Raw genomic sequence first — 8134 nt, forward strand, 5'->3', positions numbered from 1 at the left:
CGACCCTCAGCCAGGCGTGGTCAGGAATTGTATCCGTGGACCGCAATGTGCGTTCGAAATGTCGATGTTCATGTGTCCTGCAGTTCACACGTTGACGCGCAATTAGCTGCGTTCTTCATCGACCCACGAGCCAAGTGATCCACCGTTCAGGGTAATCGTATTTTTCTTTTTTATTTTTATATTAAGGAAACGACGAGGATACCCCGATACTGAATCCTTTTTTTTTTTTAAACCGTCGCTCAACCTGGAGAGAACGACTCTTCTTCGAAGCATGGTCGCAGAGCCCATACGCTTAAAAAAATTCGATATTGAAAACTATAATTCGTTCAGGTATATATTGCATTCTCGATAAAATTCGATGGGATACGAATTTCGGTTGGCCTCGAGCGGTCTTACCTCCCAATTTCCGAAGCGAATATCCGCTAACGGTACGGGTGTCCGACTCACGACACGATGGCCTCTCTGTATAACCGAACATAATTCGATATTCCCCTCTGAACGAACAACGTTTCAACTTTTAAATAAGAAGCGATAAAATCGGGCTCACGTCGACGCGATGCATCTTGGTTTCGCCGTTCTTGGTTTCGTCGGTTTAAAGCTTACAACGACGACGACCATCACACCATCCACCCATGGGTAGGAAGCACGATTCGAGAATGATTATAGCGTATAAGAGAAAAGAGGTCGAACTGGTATCCATCGAAGAGAACGTCGCGAAACAAAGTTCGACGGCGGCTCGTCCATCCTTCGATTTCGTTTTACTATCGACGCGCTACTTGTCCTTACCGCTTTTTCGATTATCATTATCTCGACAGCTTCGTTCGATCCCAAAGTCTTGGTGTGCGGTCCTCGTCCATCTCCCGTTTTATAACGGGAGCTCAGGCAACGAAAATAAAAAAAGAGAAAGGAGGTACAGAAATGTGAATTTGGTACTTTTCTTGCACGTATCTATATACATACACATACGCAACGCACGCATATACGTTCATAAAGACGGCGGGTCTATTTAAAAAAGACCTCACGCAAGCGCCTTATTGTGTTGTCAAGCCATTTGTCATTTTATTTTTGTGTTTTCAATATATTTCAGTAGGGACGTAATGTTATTAAAGCGGCGGGTCATTTAAAAATTCGACCTCACGCAAGCGCTTTTTTCTTTTTATCATTTTGTATATACCATTATGCATATACATACGTGATACGTACACGTACGTGCAAACCGTACCTTTATAAATCTTTATTAAAAATATACATCATCGAGACGGCGGATCGCGTCCGTATATGCATCCGTAAACGCACACACGACGACGACGATCTCACGCAAGCGTCCCTTTGTATCTTTTTTGCGTACCATAACGACATTCATCTCGTCGAGACGGCGGGTCCGTTTATTCGATAAATAGACCTTCACGCAAGCGTCTCTTCGAGCTTATTTATCGTTATTCCCTCTCTCTTCGTGTCGAATTTTCGTGTCTGGTAAGAAAAAAATTCGAAAATGATCGAAATCAACGGATACAACGGACGGAAGGGATTTCTTTTTCTTTCCCTCCTCACGTAAGCCATCGTTCCGTGATTTCATTATTCGTTCGATGTACAAAGTACATTTTGGTATTTGTAATGGAATCGAAATTCCATTTTATCCTTCTCCTTGTTTATCTCTCTTTTTTGTTACGCATTCTCTTTTTGTATGTTTCATTCGTTAATGATCCTTCCGCAGGTTCACCTACGGAAACCTTGTTACGACTTTTACTTCCTCTAAATGATCAAGTTTGGTCATCTTCCCGGTAACATCGGCAATGCCGAGACATTGGCCGCGCACCAGTCCGAAGACCTCACTAAATCATTCAATCGGTAGTAGCGACGGGCGGTGTGTACAAAGGGCAGGGACGTAATCAACGCGAGCTTATGACTCGCGCTTACTGGGAATTCCTCGTTCATGGGGAATAATTGCAAGCCCCAATCCCTAGCACGAAGGAGGTTCAGCGGGTTACCCGGGCCTTTCGGCCAGGGAAAACACGCTGATTCCTTCAGTGTAGCGCGCGTGCGGCCCAGAACATCTAAGGGCATCACAGACCTGTTATTGCTCAATCTCGTGCGGCTAGAAGCCGCCTGTTCCTCTAAGAAGATTTGTTTGTACGTTGGTAGTAAAAACCCACCGACCGAAGCCGAGGGCCTTCGAGATACCATAAGTTACGTCTATTTAGCAGGCTAGAGTCTCGTTCGTTATCGGAATTAACCAGACAAATCGCTCCACCAACTAAGAACGGCCATGCACCACCACCCACCGAATCAAGAAAGAGCTATCAATCTGTCAATCCTTCCGGTGTCCGGGCCTGGTGAGGTTTCCCGTGTTGAGTCAAATTAAGCCGCAGGCTCCACTCCTGGTGGTGCCCTTCCGTCAATTCCTTTAAGTTTCAGCTTTGCAACCATACTTCCCCCGGAACCCAAAAGCTTTGGTTTCCCGGAAGCTGCCCGCCGAGTCATCGGAGGAACTTCGGCGGATCGCTGGCTGGCATCGTTTATGGTTAGAACTAGGGCGGTATCTGATCGCCTTCGAACCTCTAACTTTCGTTCTTGATTAATGAAAACATTTTTGGCAAATGCTTTCGCTTCTGTCCGTCTTGCGACGATCCAAGAATTTCACCTCTAACGTCGCAATACGAATGCCCCCATCTGTCCCTATTAATCATTACCTCGGGGTTCCGAAAACCAACAAAATAGAACCGAGGTCCTATTCCATTATTCCATGCACACAGTATTCAGGCAAAGGTAGCCTGCTTTAAGCACTCTATTTTTTCAAAGTAAACGTATCGGCCCACCTCGACACTCAGTGAAGAGCACCGCGATGGGATATTAGTTGGACCGCCCACAAGGAGCTAAGCCCACCGATAGGACGTACCACATAATGCCAGTTAAACACCGCGAGCGGTGAACCGACACTGTGACACACAGATTCAACTACGAGCTTTTTAACCGCAACAACTTTAATATACGCTATTGGAGCTGGAATTACCGCGGCTGCTGGCACCAGACTTGCCCTCAATTGGTCCTCGTTAAAGGATTTAAAGTGTACTCATTCCGATTACGGGGCCTCGGATGAGTCCCGTATCGTTATTTTTCGTCACTACCTCCCCGTGCCGGGAGTGGGTAATTTGCGCGCCTGCTGCCTTCCTTGGATGTGGTAGCTGTTTCTCAGGCTCCCTCTCCGGAATCGAACCCTGATTCCCCGTTACCCGTTACAACCATGGTAGGCGCAGAACCTACCATCGACAGTTGATAAGGCAGACATTTGAAAGATGCGTCGCCGGTGCTAGATGACCATGCGATCAGCACAAAGTTATTCAGAGTCACCAAAACAAACGATGGACGAACGGACGAGCCGTCCGCCACCGATTGGTTTTGATCTAATAAAAGCATTCCTCCCATCTCTGAGAGGAATTCTGTTTGCATGTATTAGCTCTAGAATTACCACAGTTATCCAAGTAAATGTGTCCACGATCTAATGAACCATAACTGATTTAATGAGCCATTCGCGGTTTCACCTTAATTCGGCATGTACTGAGACATGCATGGCTTAATCTTTGAGACAAGCATATGACTACTGGCAGGATCAACCAGGGATCTTAGTTTATTATTAATATATTTTGCCAATTTTGACATATATATATGTTCTTCGTCGGTGCCCCCTCACCGATCGACTACAATAGGTCTTTATAAATATTCGAGCACGTATCAAGCATGCTAAACATTTGGTAACCTTTTGAAAAAAATTTAATTTCATAAAGCGCGTAATATAAATTCACGCTGAGGCATATCCCAATGTAATATCAGCACTTCCACAATATGCCCCGTTCATTCACAATTTCAAGAATCATACTTCACAATATCATATATATAAAAATTATAATATAATATTGTGTTTTATTTAACAACGTGGTGTTACAATAACATCGCACGTCGTTTCTTTTCTCTCACTTTTACAAACTCAAAGCTCATCATACGAAACGTGTCGTATTGCAAGCCACCAAGAACTATTCGACACGCCCGTACGCCCTAGGGATTTATATATCCTTAGGTGTTAGAAAGGCCCGATCGCTCGAGGCTAAAAGTTGATGCTCAGTCGTACAAGTACACATGGCAAAAGCCATACATACAGGTCACCAGCGTCCCCCTATAGGTCGCTTTGCCGCTCAAGAGCCATTCGGTCATAGACACCGACTCGCGGCTATGCAGTGTGGAGAAAGATCGGTAAGAACCGGACAGAAACAGTCGAGAAAGTATTTCCCGAGGAGCGGTGTACCGTATCTCGACCGAGATCGTAGAACGGACACGCGCCCGACGCTGCTCCGCCCGGCCGCACCGGACCGTCGCTTCTCTTACAGTAACCGAACGGCCGGCCACCATGTCGGCGCCGACCGGGCTAATGCACGGCCGCTTATGGTGCAAAACCGCTGTAGCGACAGACCGAGCGGAGGGTACGCTGGAACTTAGACTTCGATCGATGATCATTATCATTATACAAATTGGTAAAAAAAATTACAAATATATTAACAGGATGGTATAAATGAAAGGTCAATAATAGATTTTTCAAAAAAATTAAATTTTTTTCTCGATAAGAAAAGTTACGAAAAATTAATTTTTAATAAAGGAACAAAAAAAATTAACAATATAAAAAATTGCAAAGGATAAATGTAAATTGATTAATGAAAAAAAACATACCAGTTATAACGTTATTTTTCGAGAAATTAAGAAAAAAATGCCCGAGTCATGTCGGTTCGGTGACCCGACCGTACGCGCAAAGTCCCCGGTCATGTCGGTTCGCCCGTTCTATATATATCGCTCAGAGTAAAAAAAAATTATAAGTATATTAACATGACGGTATAAATGAAAGGTCAATATTATATTTTTTCAAAAAAATTAAATTTTTTTTTTCTCGATAAGAAAAGTTACGAAAAATCAATTTTTGATGAAAGAACAGAAAAAATTAACAATATAAAAAATTGCGAAGGATAAATATAAATTGATTAATGAAAAAAAAACATACCAGTTATAAGGTTATTTTTCGAGAAATTAAGAGAAAAACACCCGAGTCACGTCGGTTCGACCATAGCTCGATCGTACGCGCAAAGTCCCCGGTCATGTCGGTTCGCCCGTCTTACGCGTATGGCGCAAAGTCCCCGGTCATGTCGGTTCGCCCGTCCTGCGCGTATAGCGCAAAGTTCCCGGTCATGTCGGTTCGCCCGTCCTGCGCGTATAGCGCAAAGTCCCCGGTCATGTCGGTTCGCCCGTCCTACGCGTATGGCGCAAAGTCCCCGGTCATGTCGGTTCGCCCGTTCTATATATATATATCGTTCAGAGTTCCCCGGTAAAAAAAAATTATAATTTATATTAACATGACGGTATAAATGAAAGGTCAATATTATATTTTTTCAAAAAAATTAAATTTTTTTTTTCTCGATAAGAAAAGTTACGAAAAATCAATTTCTGATGAAAGAACAGAAAAAATTAACAATATAAAAAATTGCGAAGGATAAATATAGATTGATTAATGAAAAAAAAACATACCAGTTATAAGGTCATTTTTCGAGAAATTAAGAAAAAAACACCCGAGTCACGTCGGTTCGACCATAGCTCGATCGTACGCGCAAAGTCCCCGGTCATGTCGGTTCGCCCGTCTTACGCGTATGGCGCAAAGTCCCCGGTCATGTCGGTTCGCCCGTCCTGCGCGTATAGCGCAAAGTCCCCGGTCATGTCGGTTCGCCCGTCCTACGCGTATGGCGCAAAGTCCCCGGTCATGTCGGTTCGCCCGTTCTATATATATATCGTTCAGAGTTCCCCGGTAAAAAAAAATTATAATTTATATTAACATGACGGTATAAATGAAAGGTCAATATTATATTTTTTCAAAAAAATTAAATTTTTTTTTTCTCGATAAGAAAAGTTACGAAAAATCAATTTCTGATGAAAGAACAGAAAAAATTAACAATATAAAAAATTGCGAAGGATAAATATAGATTGATTAATGAAAAAAAAACATACCAGTTATAAGGTCATTTTTCGAGAAATTAAGAAAAACACCCGAGTCACGTCGGTTCGACCATAGCTCGATCGTACGCGCAAAGTCCCCGGTCATGTCGGTTCGCCCGTCTTACGCGTATAGCGCAAAGTCCCCGGTCATGTCGGTTCGCCCGTCCTGCGCGTATAGCGCAAAGTCCCCGGTCATGTCGGTTCGCCCGTCCTACGCGTATGGCGCAAAGTCCCCGGTCATGTCGGTTCGCCCGTTCTATATATATATATCGTTCAGAGTTCCCCGGTAAAAAAATTATAATTTATATTAACATGACGGTATAAATGAAAGGTCAATATTATATTTTTTCAAAAAAATTAAATTTTTTTTTTCTCGATAAGAAAAGTTACGAAAAATCAATTTCTGATGAAAGAACAGAAAAAATTAACAATATAAAAAATTGCGAAGGATAAATATAGATTGATTAATGAAAAAAAAACATACCAGTTATAAGGTCATTTTTCGAGAAATTAAGAAAAAAACACCCGAGTCACGTCGGTTCGACCATAGCTCGATCGTACGCGCAAAGTCCCCGGTCATGTCGGTTCGCCCGTCTTACGCGTATGGCGCAAAGTCCCCGGTCATGTCGGTTCGCCCGTCCTGCGCGTATAGCGCAAAGTCCCCGGTCATGTCGGTTCGCCCGTCCTACGCGTATGGCGCAAAGTCCCCGGTCATGTCGGTTCGCCCGTTCTATATATATATCGTTCAGAGTTCCCCGGTAAAAAAAAATTATAATTTATATTAACATGACGGTATAAATGAAAGGTCAATATTATATTTTTTCAAAAAAATTAAATTTTTTTTTTCTCGATAAGAAAAGTTACGAAAAATCAATTTCTGATGAAAGAACAGAAAAAATTAACAATATAAAAAATTGCGAAGGATAAATATAGATTGATTAATGAAAAAAAAACATACCAGTTATAAGGTCATTTTTCGAGAAATTAAGAAAAAACACCCGAGTCACGTCGGTTCGACCATAGCTCGATCGTACGCGCAAAGTCCCCGGTCATGTCGGTTCGCCCGTCTTACGCGTATGGCGCAAAGTCCCCGGTCATGTCGGTTCGCCCGTCCTGCGCGTATAGCGCAAAGTCCCCGGTCATGTCGGTTCGCCCGTCCTACGCGTATGGCGCAAAGTCCCCGGTCATGTCGGTTCGCCCGTTCTATATATATATCGTTCAGAGTTCCCCGGTAAAAAAAAATTATAATTTATATTAACATGACGGTATAAATGAAAGGTCAATATTATATTTTTCAAAAAAATTAAATTTTTTTTTTCTCGATAAGAAAAGTTACGAAAAATCAATTTCTGATGAAAGAACAGAAAAAATTAACAATATAAAAAATTGCGAAGGATAAATATAGATTGATTAATGAAAAAAAAACATACCAGTTATAAGGTCATTTTTCGAGAAATTAAGAGAAAAACACCCGAGTCACGTCGGTTCGACCATAGCTCGATCGTACGCGCAAAGTCCCCGGTCATGTCGGTTCGCCCGTCTTACGCGTATAGCGCAAAGTCCCCGGTCATGTCGGTTCGCCCGTCCTGCGCGTATAGCGCAAAGTCCCCGGTCATGTCGGTTCGCCCGTCCTACGCGTATGGCGCAAAGTCCCCGGTCATGTCGGTTCGCCCGTTCTATATATATATCGTTCAGAGTTCCCCGGTAAAAAAAAATTATAATTTATATTAACATGACGGTATAAATGAAAGGTCAATATTATATTTTTTAAAAAAATTAAATTTTTTTTTTCTCGATAAGAAAAGTTACGAAAAATCAATTTCTGATGAAAGAACAGAAAAAATTAACAATATAAAAAATTGCGAAGGATAAATATAGATTGATTAATGAAAAAAAAACATACCAGTTATAAGGTCATTTTTCGAGAAATTAAGAAAAAAATACCCGAGTCACGTCGGTTCGACCATAGCTCGATCGTACGCGCAAAGTCCCCGGTCATGTCGGTTCGCCCGTCCTACGCGTATAGCGCAAAGTCCCCGATCATGTCGGTTCGCCCGTTCTATATATATCGCTCAGAGTAAAAAAAAATTATAAGTATATTAACATGACG

At 42.3% G+C, this 8134-nt stretch overlaps 2 non-coding genes across 2 annotated transcripts; both read right to left on the reverse strand.

Annotated features, from left to right (window-relative positions):
* On the reverse strand, positions 1-154 carry LOC133667684 (5.8S ribosomal RNA). The gene has a single exon (XR_009833305.1). It is a non-coding gene; the product is annotated as a 5.8S ribosomal RNA (ribosomal RNA).
* Positions 155-1697: 1543 nt separating this feature from the next.
* LOC133667692 (small subunit ribosomal RNA) lies at positions 1698-3618 on the reverse strand. The gene has a single exon (XR_009833313.1). It is a non-coding gene; the product is annotated as a small subunit ribosomal RNA (ribosomal RNA).
* Positions 3619-8134: the final 4516 nt, after the last annotated feature.

This window comes from Apis cerana, unplaced genomic scaffold (assembly GCF_029169275.1).
Source record: "Apis cerana isolate GH-2021 unplaced genomic scaffold, AcerK_1.0 scaffold1_AcerK, whole genome shotgun sequence".
Taxonomy (NCBI): Eukaryota; Metazoa; Arthropoda; class Insecta; order Hymenoptera; family Apidae; genus Apis; species Apis cerana.